Genomic DNA, 18,234 nt, shown 5'->3' with positions numbered 1-18,234 from the left:
GGAAGGGACACTGGACAGCTTTCCATCTCTCCCTCTCTCCCTCCATTGTGAGGACACAGTGAGAAGGTGGTGGTCATCTGGAAGCCAGGAAGGGATTCCTCCCCTCCTTCACTAGAAACTGAATCTTGCCAGACTATAGTCTTGGACTTTCCATCTTTCAGAAACTGTCGTTTAAGTCACCCAGTTTATGGTATTTTGTTATAGCAGCCCAAGCGGTCCAAGACAGGTGTAATGATAATAATGAAGACAATCATTGACTGCTTGATATGTATTAATTTTGGATTTCTTTTCAGCAAAGTATGAGTTAAGTCATATCTTTATCTCCGTTTTACAGGTGAGGAATCTGATGATTATTAATTGACTTGTTTCAAGTCTCAGTGCTGGGAAGGGAATCTATAGATCCCTGTTTAGCTTATGTCCAATTTGAGGAAATAGCTCCGTGTAGTTCATTTACGAAGTGAGCGGAGGAAAAAGACCCAACAATAACTACACGTGCAGATTACAGAGTGTTTCCTGCTCAAAGAAGCTTGGGAAACTTACATCCTTTTCTTGGCAGATGCACATTTAATACTCAAGTTTCGGAAATACTTAAGTAAAGAAGCTTGTTTAAATTTACCCTCCTGTTTCTCACGTCACTTCCCAGGGGCATCCCCAGTGATTTGCTGTGAAGCAACATCTCTTGGACACCCACTTGGGCATGCAGCCCAGAGTGGTCATCACTGACCACCAAAGGCCAGTGTAATTTTTGATGTGCTCAAACGTTCAGTGAACATGGATGGATACTTATTATAATTTATTGGATTAAAAAATGTAATGAGATTAGTTGATTTGGGGTCTGACTCTTCATTTCTGCTCAGGTTGTGGTTTTATGAGGCTGTATGCTCAGGCCAAAGTCTGCTTAAGATTCTTTCTCCCTCTGCCCCTTTCTCCTGCACTCTCTCTGCCCCTCAAATAAATAAATAAATAAATAAATCTTTTAAAAAATGTAATGAGATTATGTTCATGTTACTTCAAAACATTCAGTTTAATTTAACTTTTATTTTTGCATAAAGATTAGGCCAAAAACTCAAGGTAGATAGTTAGGAACTTTAGACATCTTACCTTTAAGAAGAGAAAGTAGATGCCTTTATAAAAATTAGCTCCTTTGATTTTAGTGAGTACCTGTCATGTGGCAGGCATTTTATAGGAAAGAATGAAGGTCCCAAGCTCATGAAATTTACATTGTACACAGTTGTGGAGATTAGAGGTTACATGTGTCCTTTTCAACATGTTTATATATATCCCTACAAATTGTTATAGTTGGAAGGTTTTCTACACATTATTACTTTGGGCACTTGGCCTTTTTTTCTTGACAAGTAAGTCCTTACTTTTTTCAGGCACTAGTGTTTTGACTATGGAAACTCAGTTTTGGGCCCTTACTTTTTACAGTGTATCAGTCTATAAATAAAGCTTATATCTAATTATTAAAAGAACTATTTCCCTTTTCAACAACCTTAAGATGATTTAAAGTCTCCAAAAAAGACTGGTTAGTCTGAAGACTCATTCTACAGTCTGCCTGCCCCCCCCCCCCCACCGCCTCTTTATTTTCCTGTGACTCAATAGGAGCTTTAAAATTTTAGACATTTGCCAGGTATGAACTGAGAAAGAATCCAAACATCTGGGTGGAAGTGTTGGCAAGATTGTTTAGCGGTTTTCTATCTAGTCTCATGAAAGTATTGCTGCAATAATCTATTGGGAAAATTCTGGGTATTTTCTTCCTTCTTAAATAGGTCATAATACGTATTTATCACTTAAATGAATGTTTTTGGATAGCTGTAGTTTAGGTAGATTAACAAAAGTGCCCTCACCTGTTAGCAAACACAAGCCCATTTGAAGACATAAAGTTCTCATCTTTAACATATCGGCCCAAAAAGACAAAGGATGTTCTTTTTAGAAGCATGTTGTCCTACATCAATTTCCCTCTGTGTCGCACACACTGAGAATAATTAACAGCTACTTACTAGACTTCTTTCAAGCAGATCACTGATCTGGGAAGTGGTCACTTAGTCTCAGAAAGAGTTCGGTCACTGGAGAAGAAAATCGCATCTGACATTTATGGGCGGAGGCAGTGGGCAGGAGCAGCCTGCTTTTTGACAGCAGTTGTGTGCTCTGATGACTCCCACCAGTTTAAGTGAGATGAATGCTGACTTCTCTTTATTTCTTTAACCTTGCCACTCTTTGCCTGAGCATTCAAAGAAAGGCAATTCTCTCACAGTTCATGAGTCGCAAAGCTCAGAGCGGGAGATGTTCATCTTGTGGATGCCCCTAATCCTTGAGTTAGTGGTTTGCATTAAGATGGCAGAAGAGCTTTCATCCCCCTAATTAGTGGGAGGCACGCTGACAGTGTGAAGGACCTTTGTCCTCCTGGAGATGATTTTTAACGGTTGAATGTACATGGGAGTGCCTTAAGCCCAAAGGCAGACCCTGGCTGTGTTGGACTACGTTATAAAATTAGTTGAAAAATAACTATAACTTAAACCTCTTTTTTTTTTTTTCTTTTCTGTTCTATCATGTTAAGCTCTTCCCCTTACTTAAAAATTAGAAATACAGGGGTGTCTGGGTGGCTCAGTGGGTTAAAGCCTATGCCTTCAGCTCAGATCATGGTCCCAGGGTCCTGGGACCCGCATCAGGCTCTCTGCTCAGCAGGGAGCCTGCTTTCCCCCTGCCTCTGCCTGCCTCTCTGCCTACTTGTGTGATCTCTGTCTGTCAAATAAATAAATAAAATCTTAAAAAACAATTAGAAATACATTCATGCAGTACAAAAGAGCAGTCAGTAAAATGTTTTTCTCTTCCCAAGTCCCTAGGACTCCTCCCCAGAGACAACTATGAACAGCATTTTTTAAAACTCCTTTCTGACACTTCCTAGGCTTATCTGCCCTCCTTCCTTTTTATCCTACTGGGCATATCTTGTTTTTCTTCCCAACAGTATCTTTTGGTGGTGTTTCGTGTTAGCTCATACATAGCTCCAACTCATTTTGTTTATAGGTGGCGTGCTATTCATTGCCTTATTGCATTACAGTTTATTTACCCATTTTTTTTTAAAGATTTTTATTTATTTATTTGACAGACAGAGATCACAAGTAGGCAGAGAGGCAGATAGAGAGAGAGAGAGAGAGAGAGGGAGGGAAGCAGGCTCCCCGCTGAGCAGAGAGCCCGATGCAGGGCTCGATCCCAGGACCCTGGGACCATGACCTGAGCCCAAAGCAGAGGCTTTAACCTGCTGAGCCACCCAGGTGCCCCTATTTACCCATTTTTAAAGTTGATGAACATTTAGGTCATTTATAGAATTTTATCCTGACAAACAGAGGTAACGGGATAGTTTGGTTCACAAATGCAAGTGCTGAGTCATGTAGGCTCTGTATAGTTGAAGGTTGAACATATATTGCCAAGTTACCTTTCAAGAGTGTGCACGGATCCACACTCAACAACCGTAATACCTGTGTTTCCACCCTTTACCCTGATGTGTTTCCTGAAACTTGCAGATTTTTCCAGCCTGGCCCATGAAAATTAGTGCTTTACTAGTTGTTTTAAGTTTGCATTACTTTAATTATTAGTTGGGCTGAGCATCATAAGTTTATAAGCTATTTTAATTCTCTCTCTCTCTCTTTTTCTTTGTCCTGTGAACTCCCGGCTTTCAGTACTTAGTTATCCTTGGTGATTACTGCACAGTTTAGCGGGGGGACACCGAGAGACTTCGTCTTACAACCTTCTCCGTGTTACTGGAAACCTTGGAGGTCATGTAGTTCGACCTCCCCATGAGTATAAAAAATTTTTTGTAATCTTTGATCATCTGCTTGAATGCTTCCAGTATTAAGGGGGCTTAAAACCTCATGAGCATCTAATTCCTCTGCTGGCTTTGTTTGACAGAAAATTCAAGATATGTTAAAAGAGTAGTGGAATAGAGAGGGTGGGAGCAGCTGGACTCTTTAAATAAACCGCATTAATGAGGTTAGAAGATTCCTTCAGGCCCAATCAGGGGACCAGGAGCGATGTATGTTAAGTGAGTCTTGTCCATTTGACTAAGGAATGAGAGAATATAACCAGGGAGGGCTTTTGAGGGTATGTGTATTTTCACTGAATATAAGTTATCTGTAAACATATGCCTTAAAACAATAATAAACATCTGTCAGATGTTTATTTAGAGTTAATTAAGGTTTAATTAGAGTAAATTAGAGTTTCTGTTGGTCAGGAATTTGGGAGCAACCTAGCTGGGTGGTTCTGGCTGTGGGTGTGTTGGAGCTTGTAGTCAAGATGTTGGCTGGAGCTGTGGTCCTCTGAGGGCCTGACTGGCCCAAAGGGTGTGCTTGCACCGTGTCTCCCTCACATGGTTGTTGGCAGAATGCCTCTACTCCTTACCGCATGAACATCTCTGTAGAGCTAGAGAGGTTGTTTCCAGATTCAGGCCATTGGCTTCTTCCAGAATGAGTAATGGAAGAGAAAGCAAGATGGAAGCTGTAGCGTCGTTTATGACCTCAGAAGTCACTCACGGTCATTTCTGCAATATCCTGTTGGGTGTACAGATCGGCTCTGTTCAGCATGGGAGGGGATAACACAAGAGTGTGAATACTTGGAGGCAGGGATCACTGGGGGCTTTCTTGGAGAGCAGCTACCCTCTGACCCCCAAAGATTCACGTCTCTCTTACCTGCAGAACAAAATAAATACAGCCACTTCTCTCAGAGGCCCCAACTCTCGTTGTATCAGAGAATTAAGAGATATTTAAAGAGATTTTAGACATGCTAGGAATCTATGAAGAATTTTTCTTTGTTGGAAGAAATTGTTGCATTTGGGCAGTGTTCTCCATTGTAAAAGTATTTCTGTATGCACTTTATGAAAAGTCTGGCCCAGATAAATAGGAAATACGTTTATAATCCTGGCAGAGGAAAAGAGTTCTAGTGAAATATTCCAACTTATTTTTAGTCAAAAAACCTTCATGACATTAACTAATTCTCAAAAATCAGGGTTAGGTTCTTGGAAAAACCCATACCAGGGAGTTCTCAGTCAAGGAACTTAAAACGGAATAGGGAAAATACAGATATCAAACTGTGCTGGCTATTTATTTGTGTTTTCAGCTTCAAGCCCACCATCTCCTACTTTGTTTTGTAAGGCTTCCCAGATTCCCTTGCTAGCTGGATTCCTATTGGTTTCTGGCTGTAGGAGACCCTGGTAGGAAGATTGAAATGGAGGAGGAAGGCAGAGGAAGGATTTTGCTGTTTTCAGCTCCTGTCAGCCTTTCTCCTGTGGCCAGCTATAGCTCAAGTCTATAGTTTCTTTCAGAATTTTTGACATCAGCTTTGCCATGGCCCTTATTAACCCAGGTCTGAGGGTCAGTCATGCTGTTGTGTGTCCTGTTCCCTCCACCCTCCTTGCACTCTCTTACCAGCCCCTTCTTGGGGCACATGGGTTCTGGTAACTCCACATCTTTCCTTCTTCTACTTCTTCAGTCCCAAGGTTGTAGGTACTTCCAGCAGTTACTAATATTGAGGTTATCTCTGTGTTTACATTTGATTCTTCCAGTCTCCCAACACTTGTGTAATAGTTTTCTTCTGCTAAACCTTTGCCGTTTAAAATACCAAATGTCTCAGATTTTTGCATTCCCACTGACTAAAAGTTCCTCAAGTTTCTGGATTCATCATCCCTCTTAATTACTATGACCTGTTCGCGGTTAAGTTTTGTTTCTTGCAGGGTCATAGATAGAGGCCACTGTTCTTCTTCTGTTCTTTGTCCGAATGTTTGGTGCTTTTCTGTGTTTTTTTTTGTTTTGTTTTGTTTTTTAAAAGATTTTAGTTATTTATTTGACAGAGCAAGATCACAAGTAGTCGGGGGGAGGGGAGGAGGAAGCAGGCTCTCTGCTGAGCAGAGAGCCCGATGCGGGACTCGATTCCAGGACTTTGGGATCATGACCTGAGCCGAAGGCAGAGGCTTAACCCACTGAGCCACCCAGGTGCCCCGGTGCTTTTCTGATTTTTAGTGCTCATAGTTGTTGACTTCATTTTATTATTTTGTACCTATGAAGAAGCCTTCAGGATGCCTACTTCCTTGTTTCCATAGTGGTCTTAGAGGTGCAAGTTATCTGAGATGCTTGAGTAGTTTCCTTCAGTCTACTTAAAACCAGTACTTTTATTCATTCATTTCCCAGAACAAGGGAGTGTATATCCTCTCTCCTTGACTCTACCTGGTCTTCTGAGTACCTGTGTTTTGAGGCTCTGTGGTCCTAGATACTGCCTACTAGTGGGCAGCTAGGGACCTGCATTTATTTTCCCTCTTTCTGAAGACTCCCGCTCTGCCATCTGCTTTCTTTCCCTTCTCTCAACTCCAGTTTTCTCTTTTTCTTATTATTCCCAGTGGGAATGCTTTATAGTTTGTACATATTAAAATTTGAAGCAGTTGCTGAAAAGGTGTATCTACTGAATTACTTGAATTTTATATAAGGAGATTTTTTTTTTTTTTTTTTGGCATGAGGAAGTATAATTATATTAACATATGAAAAAAGTGAGCATTTTCTAGACCAGAGGAAAACAGCTACTCATTTCATTAGCGATACTTCTGTTCTGCAGGTGAATAAATTCATTAAACCTTTAGTAGAGGGGTTTTGTAGGGTTTTGTCGTTTTTGAATTTTAGTAAATATTTATCTTGCTGCCCTGTTTACACAGTGCTTTATCAAGTAGGCACATTGGGGGATAGCAAAGGAGTAAAATGACCCATCTCTGGCCTGTCTTCAAAGACTATCCTATGTACCTGGGGACATAGAACACATATGCTGAATGGCTATGGGACAGTGTGAGATGTTGTGATAGAAACTGTGCTTAAGTGTGTGCAGTTAGGCATCATTACTCTGTGATGCTTCCAGTGTGAAGGCACTGAGCATTTTATGTTGTCTCATTTAATCCTTACCACTCTTGGGCAGTTCCTCTACTGAGTCCTCTTTCGCAAGTGGTGAATCTGAGGCTCAGAGGTCTGAGGCTGCACACCTACAGAGTGTGAGTCTAAAGACTCCAGTGAGTAGAGGGGAAGGTTGTGTGCGCTTGTGTCATGCTTGTGTGCGTGTGTTCTGGGATGTGCCAGGTATGCTTTGTTTACTCCCTGGGTCCCTTCTCCATTCTTCTCCAGACCGCTTTGTGCCCTGGGTGGCTGACCTGTGTGTATTATACCCTTGTGCTTGGGGTTTCCAGACAGATCTGACCACTGGAGAGACCCAGTGGGAGAACACTGGAGATCTGAGGGTAGATAGAGAGTGATTCGGGGTGTTTGGTCCTCCAGCTCTTCTCTACTAAGTCTTGGCCTGTTGGCTCCATAGCACTCCCTGCCTCCTCCAGTCCACCCATGGTCTCCTCTGTCTTTCTCTCTAAATTCCAGATATCAGCTCACCCCTTGACCCATCTAGCACAGAGGGGGTAAGGATTATCCCTTCAGTAGCACTAATCCTACCCAACTTTATTTTACTTTTAAAAAATTATTTATTAGAACAAGTGCACACACATGAGAGAGCACGTATGTGAGACGGCCCACAGCGAGGGGTCGGGGGAGAGGGAGAAGCAGGTTCTCTGCTGAACAGGGAGCTTGATGTGGGGCCCCATCCTAGGACCCTGGGATCATGACCTAAGCCAAAGGCAGATGCTTAACCCACCCAGCCACCGAGGTGCCTCCTGTCCCTGATTTTGAAAGTTATTTCTTGATGAAACTCAATTTGAATGTATTATACCTAGTTTGAGTGTATCTTGTGTTTCCTGTTGAGACTGATGGGAGGAAATACTTGTAAGGCATTCCTTCCTTCCTTCCATCCCCACAGTCTCTTCTGCAGAGAGGATAAGGAATAGCTAAGATATGGTCTCTGCTCTCAGGGAATAGAGTATAGGTTAAAATTTGACTAATCATAACCAATGAAATGTACTCAAGAAGCCAGGTGACTGAAGAGAGAGTCTGGCACGTGAAATGGTTGGATTACTCTGAAATGTAGTTGGCAATTCACAGATCTGTCACTTATTCTTTCTATTTGTACATTAGCTTTGTCCACAGAAGCTTGAAAAGCTAATCTTTATTAATAAAACAGCATCAAGGAGGGTGTAGAGTCTTTCTTAAAAAAGTAAATAACCAGAAGTGTGGTTTTCAGAACTCATTATATTCACTAAAAAGGTAAACTCACTGTAAGTGATGTCAGTCAAATACAGTTTTCTACATGTGTCCCTGGATTTAAGATGCCTGTGAAGTTTTGGAAGGGCTACCAGTTGTTGTTGCTGTTTTTGTTTTAAACTCCTAGACTGTTCCTTTCAGGTATACAGAAAAATCAAACAGAAATTAGTTCTCATAGCAGCTCACACCCTCCCAGTTTCCCCTGTTATTAGTATCTTTCATTAGTGTAGTGCATTTGTTAAAATTGGTGAGCCAATATTAATTTAGTATTACTAACTGAAGTCTGTAGTTTACATTAGGGTTCACTGTGTTGTCCACTCTGTGGGTTTTGACAAATGTATAATGATACGTATCCACTGTTACAGCATCAAGCAGAGTAGTTTTGTTGCCTTAAAAAGTCCTCTGTGGTTTACCTGTTCATCCCCTCGCCCCTTCCCCCGAATGCCAACTATTGATCTTTTTACCATCTCCATAAGTTTGCCTTTTCTAGAATCTTAAATGAGGTTGAGTCATCCAGGATGTAGTCTTTTCAGATCAGCTGCTTTTATTTAGCAATATGCATTTAAGGTTTCTTCTTGTATTTTTGTGGCCTTGATAGCTCATTTCTTTTTATTGCTGTATAATATTCCACCATCTGGATGTACCATGGTTTGTTTAACCATTGACTTGCTGAAGGACATCTTGGTTGCTTCCAGATGTTGGCAAGTACAAATAAAGCTGCTAATAAACATTTGTGTGCCGGTTTTTGGGTGGACGTAAGTTTTGAAGTGGTGGTCCCAGTATTTAAGAGGTAAGTGGAGATTGGGAGGGTCTATCAGGTTTTGGAGGTTTTTTGTAAATAGGTAGGAAAAATACGATTTTTGTCTCTATCCATGTTCAGTTCTCGTCCTGTTACAGTGGTGCGGCTGATAAGGCGAGGACATAGCATCAAAAGACAATACAGGAAAAGGAAGTAAGCTACCCGTTCTCTGATGTGAAGTCCGGTCTCTAACCCTGAAAAGGGGTTTCTTTGAATTAGTCAGAGCCAAGGGCAGATACTGGCTTTGTTGCCAGACACACTGAGGCTGAATTAATCACCTAATTAATCACGTAGTTTTATGGAGAACCTGAGAATTAGAGTTGAAATACAAACTGAATACCCGATCTACTAAATCAAGTAGAAAATACTTAACTGTTTTGTGATTTTATATGAACAATTTACTCAGGGACTTTGATTTCAAATTGAGGGAAGTAAACACATTACAAATGCATATCTCGCGTATGGACACATCTTTGGGATGTTAATGTGGTTCTTCCTTGCTCTTGAGTAAGCAAAGAGCCATTCTTTCAGGACTTCCTGTGGCCACCAATAATTGTGCCAAGGGGTCCAACATCTTGGGAATCTGCCAGCCTTTCTTCTGAGGCTTTGACTCATGCTGAAACCCCCTCAGGGTTTCCAGTGGTCTGTTTAAATCTACTGGTTCAGTGTACGTGGGTGCTGAGCCAGAATATATAAATTCCCATCTCGAAACTCCTGAGTGGTGTAACTTCAAGAAAATCATTTCAACTTTTTTGTGTTTTAGGGAGTACCAAGCCTGTCTCTGCTGCCTGGGGATATTATAAAGGTGGATTAGCCCATGTTTTTAAAGCACTTAAAGCTTCCCAGGGGAAAGTGCCTTGCAACTTGCAGGCATAATTACTAGCTCTATTCCAGCTGGAATAAGGCGGACAGAGTGCACTCACTTTAAAGCCAAATGCTCGCCCTTTTCTTTTGAGGGCTCCATTTAGCTCCCTCGTGGAGGTAATGTATCTTGTATGTGAAAGCATTTGAGTTGCAGTGAGGGATATTTTAATTATTATTCAATATTCCATCATAGATTTGGACATTTTGTATCCGAACCTAAAGAGAGCACACACAGTGGCCCAGAATCTTCCTTAACTTAAATGAAAGTGGACAGGTGCTTCTCCTTCATGTTTCTGAAGAGCACTTAGGCTAAGCTTTTTGATCCGGTTTTTCCTGTTTCATGGAACCGTTCCAGCCTGCAACATTCTGCATGAAGTTCAAAGCATCCGGTGTGATAATAAAAGTGAGAAACATTAAGGAATGGCTTTCTAATTTCCTACAATGATTATTATTATTATTATTATATATTTTTTAAAGATCTTATTTATTTGACAGAGAGAGATCAGAAGTAGGCAGAGCAGCAGGCAGAGAGAGAAGGGGAAGCAGGCTCCCTGCTGAGCAGGGAGCCCGATGTAGGGCTCGATCCCAGGACCCTGAGATCATGACCTGAGCCAAAGGCAGAGGTTTAACCCACTGAGCCACCCAGGTGCCCCTAATTTCCTACAATTATTAATAAAAATCACAACCAAGAAGTTGGTTTATATTTATAAAATATTTGTTTTGGTTTCATAGGAAATTAATGGCAAAAATATCACACAACATTTCATTGCTCTTGGAGATTTAAATGTAAGCCTCCTGTGTTGACATCAACAGATAACGTGGAAATTGGAAATAGCTGCGGAGAAAGATATTTTCCAAAAAATAATTTATGGAGGAGAAATTGATGTCACAGACATTTGGTGGATTACAAAGATCACTGTTGCTCATTTACTGAATGCCTTCTCTCTTTTTTTCTATAGTAGTAAACCCTCATACTTCTACGCTTTGGATGGGCTCATTTGACAGCCTGGATTGTTCACTGGAGTAAGGACTTTGGTTGCAGTTTGATTGGGTTTTGTTCTTCTTGTTTGAGATATATTTGGCAGATTTTCCAGTGACTTGATTTTTCCCTCCATCTTACTACTGTCATGACAGAACTTTTGTTATTGCTAGCAGTTTGTTCGTTTGTTCGTTCGTTCCTTCCTTTCTTTCATTTTATCCATTCATTTGACACAGAGAGAGAGAGAGCACAAGCAAGGGGAGTGGCAGAGGGAGAGGGAGAAGCAGACTCCCCACTGGAGCCTGATGCGGGGCTCAATCCTGGGACCCTGGGATCATGACCTGATTTGAAGGCAGATGCTTCACCAACTGAGCCACCCAGGTGCCCCTGTGCTAGCAGTTTCTTAAGTTCCATGTAAAAGTTCAAAGCTAGATGTAAAGTTTAACATGATAGTTCATTTGTGTATCTTTAGGTCTTTAGTTAAGTGATGGTAGAAATGCTCTAGATCTACAGAAATTCATTTTTTGGTATTTTTCTGGATCTGCTCTGTCCAGTACTGTAGTCACTATACATTAGTGATTACTCAGCATGTGAAATGTGGCTTATGGGACTGAGAAACTGAACTCTTAATTTTAATTGATTTAAATTTAAATAACCACACATGACTAGTAACTGCTGTATTGGACAACGTAGCCCAAATGAGTCGTTTGGCTACTAAAGTCTTGCCTTAGATTTTATCTAACGTCCTGGCAGATGCAGCAAAAACAGTGAAAATAAAAATTGACTCATCTGTTTACTTTGTGCTAGAGATTTCATTGGATATTTAATTTTTTATGATTTATAACAACTCCATGAGCTCCTGTTTTACTTGGAGGGATCCAAGGCCCAGGGAGTCTAAGTAACTCAGCCGAGAGCATAGAGTTAGTCCACATTTGCTCTTTCTGTTTTATCACAGGATATAGTTTTGGTTCAAATTGTGACATCAGTTTTTTTGTGGAACACCTCTTAGTTTGGGTTTGTCTGATGTTTTCTTCTGGTTATATCAAAGTTTTATAGTATTTTCATCACCCTAAATGAAATCCCATACCCCCTAGCAGTCTTGTGAACCTACTAGCAACCATGTGAACCTACTTTCTTTCTCCACAAATTTCCCTGTCCTGAAGATTTCACATAAATGTAACCATATAGTACAATATGGTCTTTGTGACTGGCTTCTTTTCTTTAACATAGTGTTTTCAGGGTTCATCCTCTTGGAAGTATCTATCAGTACTTCATTCCTTTCTATGGTTTAATAATATTACATTGCATGTATATGCCACATTTTGTTTATTCACTCATTAGTTGGTGGAGACTTGGGTCATTAACTCATTTTTGGTTATTATGAATAATCCTCCTGTAAATATTCATGTATAAGTTTTGGAGGGGACGTGTGGTTTCATTTTGCTTGGGTTTATACATAGGAGTGATTACTGGGTCCTGTGGTTACTCTATGTTTAGCATTTCTGAGGCGGGGTGCTTATTTTTTGATAAATGTGTTTAGTTTTCTATTTTTTCTTGTGGTTTCCGTTCACTACTGAATTAGGGTTGCAGTGAAGTGTAGATTCAAGACAGCAAGTAATAGTGGATTTGTACCCTCCTTCAGTACCACACAAAACATTTTTTAAAAAAATAATCAGTTCTTGTTTTTACACTCCTGCACGTATATTTGGGATTAAAAAATGGATGATATTCTTCCTCTTATATCTTTCTTATACTTTTGTTTGGGGGAAAAATATATATATATATTTTTATGAATTTTATATATAAAAATATATATATATATATATTTTTTTCTATAAATAGTATTCCCAGTGTAATGTGGATAGTAGGGGTCTATAGATTGTTGGTAGACTATCAGTTGAAATAAGAATTTGTACTTTTGAATAAGTATTCCAGATAGCTTTGGGGAAAATTTATGAACTTGAGACAGGGCAGTCTCTTTTGGTTTATGGCACTTTTCTAGACCTTACTATGTTCAGACCCTAAAGGATTGGACTACATGCCTCCCTGCTGATCTGTCTGCAAGAAACAGCAGAATTTTAAGGCAATATGGTTTTTTTTTTTTTGTCGTTCGATAAATAGACGTTTCTTGCTGAGACGACAGAAGTCTGAAACTACTTCTTAAAAGTACACATAGTTTAACTCTGCAAATGTTGCCAGAGATGATGTTATCAAAATAAGGTTATGATGTATTTTGGCCTCTAAGAATATAACTCTGAATTACAGCACAGTTGATCTAAAAAGAAAGAAAAAATCCTGAAATAAAGATCCCCACACTTGTGATATTTTCCTAATTTCCCCTGTTTTATCCAGATATTTCCTATTGTATATTTTTGGTGCTAGGTGCTAAGAAGCTCTTAAAAGTATATGTATTGTTTTTGTCTTTAAGGGGCTTATGCAGATATTGTTATAAAGCAGAAATGAAGAAATGGTTCCAAGAAGGCTACATGGAGATGTGGGAAGGTTTCAAGTGGTTCTGACTGAGCAGTGTGGGGTCCTCAGATGGGATGGAATTCTGGAGCTTGGGTCTGTGCGTGTGTATGTTTATGTAAATCTTCTGGGTTGACTCCCCCTCCCCCCCACCCCGCCCCAAAGACTTTTTGTTTGGTGTTAGGTTTACAGTAAAATTGACAGGAAGGTACTGAGAATTCCCATGTACTCTCTGCCCTTACACATCATAGTTGGCCTCTTCTTGTTATCAATATCATTTTTCACCAGGGATGAACCTTTGATTGACTCCTTATAGTAAAAGTACAATCATATTAACTTGGACTCCACTAATTGGGAACTTTTTGTGAAATACTGCGTAAAAGTTGAGCTTTCACAGATTATTCCAAGAAATTAATAGCATCAGTGACAAAGTAAATTAGTGGCATCAATGACATAAAGTATATGTTCCTCTGTTTAGGAGAAGAGAATGGCTCAAAGTACTTTTGTAATGGAGGAGCCATGCATGAAAATTGCAGCAGCATTTATTGAGTAATAGAAAGGTTAAAAAGAATAGTGTGATGGCCAAGAGCATAGATTATAGTATGAGACTCCCTAGATTTAAATATTGGCTCTATTATTTACTAGCTCAGTGTCTCAGGCAGTTTACATTAACTTCTCTAAGCCTCAGTTTCTTCTTCTGTAATGTGGGAATAATAATCTTGCCTTCCTCATAAGCATTGCTTTGATGATTGAATGTATTAGTACACATGACATACTTAGATCCATGCTTGGTACCTGATAAGCATCCACTAAGTGATAAATTAATATGTCCCTAGCACTGTGCTAAGTGCAGTGGAGAGATAGAAGAGAACTTCTGGTGTCAAAAATCGTACAGACTAGCAGGTAAAATAACACTTACTGATATATAATATACATACAACTTCACTATAATATAATTCAGATAAGTGTATATTTTCTTTCTGATTTGTGATTTAAAACCTGTAATCAATTTAATGGACTTTGAAAGACCTAGCTCAAATTTTTTCAGATAACAGTAAAAAAAAAAAAACAGCCATTAATATAACATGCTCTGTTGTTAAGACTTTCATAAGTCTGAATGATCTTCCCTAATTCGGTTGATTTAGTGAAATTCGACTAAGCCCATTGGGGAAATGCACACTAACCTTCACCCTCACTTATCTGGTGCATGTATCAGTTAGGAGAAAGTGCTCCTGTTTCCTGAATATTTTCTTATTAGCCCAGCTGCAAAACATTGGCTCTTGAGCCTAAGTAAGTAGATACTGGCAGAACCATGGAGTGAAGACCCTGCGTGAGATGCTCTCGGCCATACCACCTGGCACCTAGAGACCGAACTGATGTTGGTTAGTGGGCCATTTCCCAGTGAGTCCTGAGAAATGTTAGGACATAGGCAAGTTGAAGTCTGTGTCTGCTACAGGAGTCTTACAGAAACTTTTCAGAGGTTGAGATTTGCCCTTTGAGGTCTACTCAAGCTGAAATAAAGAACTAAAATACTTCTGTGCAATTTCTGTTGGCAAAAGGTGCTTGCGGCTACTGCGGCTCCTTTTTTTAGCTTTGTTGTTATTTTAAAAGTGTGCTGAGGGCAGCTGTAGTGCACAACTCCAAGGGATAATACTGGTGGATGGTTTATGTAAAGTGTGCCCCCTGGAATTGTGCAGTACGTGGCCTTTGCAGCAGCACATGGAGAGCCTAGCGCAGCATTTGGCTTCGTCTTATCCTTAGAACCTGTTGTGACAAGTTGTTTGGAATGTGTGCTAGTTTTAGGAGTGAAATTGGGCCTCTAACTGGATAAGGTCTTGAACTCTAAATACTCAGATAACTCTGTATTTAACCGCATGCCTTCTCTGTCCAGGGGCATTAACCCAAACTTCAGGATTATTATCCAGGTTAGTATGACATGCCTTATCATGGTAAGGCTTATGGTGACTGGTTTATCAAGGATTTCTAGCCCTTCCTTGTGTGCTGGGACCATGAAGCATTCTTCACTTTGAAGCCTGATTTTTGTTACTATAGCCATGGCTGCTGGGATCGAATCTTCTTTTGCCACGTGAAGGTCTGGGCGGGTTATAAATGTACTGATGCTTGTGTGCAGAAGAGTACTCTCTTACTGCAGGACGGGCCTCCAGCTGCTCTAGGCGGGGTCTTGGGGTCTGGAGCAACTGCGCCAGCTGCCCTAGGAGTCAGCAAAGCCCTCTCCCGCATTACAATAGGATTAAATATGCTCTTTGCTAGAGCTGTGTCTGGCAAGAGTCTTAGACCACTTCCAGGAAAGAAAAACACAATTATATTTCACAAAGGAGTAAGAAAAGTTGGCCCTGATCTCCATGAGGTCACTTTACTTCATATAAGAAGTTTGTGCTTTTCATTTTAACCAACTATGTCAGTGCTTTGAGGAAGACAAATCAAACTTATGATTCTAAGTTAGGGAAATTGGGAAAATAACCAGTAACGTTGGGGTGATTAGAACTAGGGTGATATATTTTGCTCATTTAGGTTATTACTAATTTATATTTACTACTCAACAAATGAGATCACTGTTCTTATTCAAATTTTTAAATTTTACGTGTTTGGTAGTTAGGAGTATTGGTATAAAGTAAGCTGCTGATTTAAACCACAGACATCTAGAACTGGAAGAAATTCTGAAACCATTTATCACAAGCTGCTCATTTTACAGTTGTCCAAGCTGAGACCCTGAGAAGATAAGTAACTCGTGCAAAGTGACCAGCCGAAGGGTGGTAGAATCTGACCAGCATCGAGCAAGGAGGCTGTGCTGTGCTGGCAAGACACGAGTCACGTTCCCTATGACAGGCGCCCCTGGAGAAGCCAGAGACCGGCATGGGCAGTTACAGAATCCCTCTGTGCACCTGAGGTGATTCTCATGTCAACACTTGATTTGAAAGGTGTGGCGTACTGGTTATAGAAGACCCCCAGGATCTACTGCAAGAGTGACCCTGCTGTTGCTTAGCTTCTCTGTGCCTCAGCTTCCCAGACAGTAAAATCGCGCTTACTCCACATACAAACTCAAGGATGCTATGAGCTAATACTCACAAAGTGCTTACTACAGTGTTTGGACCATAGTAGGTGCTGTGTAGCCATGAGCTGTTAGTTAGGGTCATGTATTGGAAGTTGCCTTCCAAATTTCTAAAGCCCAAGTGCAAGAGAGGAAGTATGTCTAGAGAGGTGATTTAAACAGTCATCTTGTGATTTTGCTTGTGAGTTTGAAAAATGGAGCAACTTTGGCCCCAAGTGATCATGGTTTGAATCTGGGTTCCTCTGCTTTCAGCTATTTGACCAGATTCAGCTTTTGCCACAGTTCATCTGGGTTACCTCCCAGCTGAACACCCGCCAGCATCTTCATTTATCCTTTTTTCAATCACTGTTTTTCATCTCAGCACCTCTGTGTCAATGCTTTCTGCTGCTGCCGCCTTTTTTTTTTTTTTTTTTTGAGATTTTGTTCTTTGAGAGAGAGCAAGAGCCAAGGGGCAGAGGCAGAGGGAGAAGCAGGCTCCCTACTGAGCAAGTAGCCCCCATGTGGGGCTCGATCCCAGGACCCTGGGATTGTGACTGGATTTGAAGGCAGCCGCTTAACTGAGCCACCCAGGTGCCCCTAATGCTTTCTGCTTCTGATTTCTGAAGAAAGTCTATTGTTCTTTTTGTTTGTTGTTGTAACATAAGAAACTAGAGCTATTCCCAGTCTTTGAATTTTTATTAGCCAAATTTCTGCTTAAGATTTTTGGTCATACTCTTCTATTCAGAGTGTCTCTCTAAAAATTCATTACAACCTTCAGTCACCCTTAATGAAAAGCAAAACAAATTTCTGTCATTTTCATGGTTCAAGAGCTCCTTGATAATGCTTTTATTTTATAGACCTTTTCTCGAGGAATAGAAATTACTTTTTTTTTCTTAAGTTTTATTTATTTGAGAGAGAGAGAGAGAGAGAGACATGATCGACAGTGATAGACGGAGAGGGAGAGAGAATCTCAAGACTCCATGCAGAGCTCGGAGCCTGATGAAGGGATTCATCTCAGGATCCTGAGATCATGCCGTGAACTGAAACCAAGAGTTAGACACTTAGTGGCTGTGCCACCCAGGCCTCCCAGGATAGAAATTGCTTTTAAGGAAGTGTTTAGTTTTTAGAGTCTGAAGCTAGTGGAAATTGTTTACAGTATCCATCTGGAGGGTTTTAAAATATAATGTTTTCTAATATGTTTTTTGTAACACATCTTTTTATATCTCACATTTGGTGTAAAAACTTTCTAAATGCATTTTTTTCTCTGTTGCTTTAAATTGTGTTGTTAATAGTATTTAAAGAACATTCATTCATTCATTTTGCATTGTGGCAGGTGCTGTGCTAGGTTCTGAGAACATAGTGAATGACAGAAATTTGGCTTTAGCCCTCAAGTAGTTCATAATATAGTGGAAAGTAGGGGAAAAAATGGTCTTCAAATGGGTAAGGAAGGGTTAAAGTCAACAGAAATCTCTTAACTGTACTAGTTCTGAACCAATGAATATTAAAGGAAGAACTGTTCAAGAGGGGATGAGCTGTGAAGATAGGTCAAGATGCACGTATTTTCTCCTGTATGGTTGTTTACTTTTGCAAGGACTATAGCAGTTTATTTCTCCAAACTTTATGTGGCACAGAACTCAAAGGATCTTAGATATTTTTCTGTAACCATCTGAATCTGTGACAGATTCATCCCCATCGGAGCACCGTGTTTGAACTTCATTGTGCAGCAAAGCAAGGGACAGGAAGAAACACACAGACCACAAGGTGACTCTTCTCTTTCCATCAGAAAATGGACAACCCTGTGGATGAAATTTTGCTTGCCTTTACTCTGTGCTATATGCTAATCTGATGATTATAACATTGGATTATCACAGACAATCCTCCTCCTGAAGGCGAAAAAGAACAAGCA

At 40.3% G+C, this 18,234-nt stretch overlaps 1 protein-coding gene across 4 annotated transcripts in view; it reads left to right on the top strand.

The window, feature by feature from the left end:
* The window catches only part of CDK14 (cyclin dependent kinase 14), a 575,914-nt gene that overhangs the window by 38,923 nt on the left and 518,757 nt on the right, over positions 1 to 18,234 (top strand). The window lies entirely within an intron of this gene.

Source organism: Mustela nivalis, assembly GCF_964662115.1.
Source record: "Mustela nivalis genome assembly, chromosome: 12".
Taxonomy (NCBI): Eukaryota; Metazoa; Chordata; class Mammalia; order Carnivora; family Mustelidae; genus Mustela; species Mustela nivalis.
Note: the sequence above shows the minus strand (reverse complement) of the source record. Positions and strands in the feature narration are given on the sequence as shown.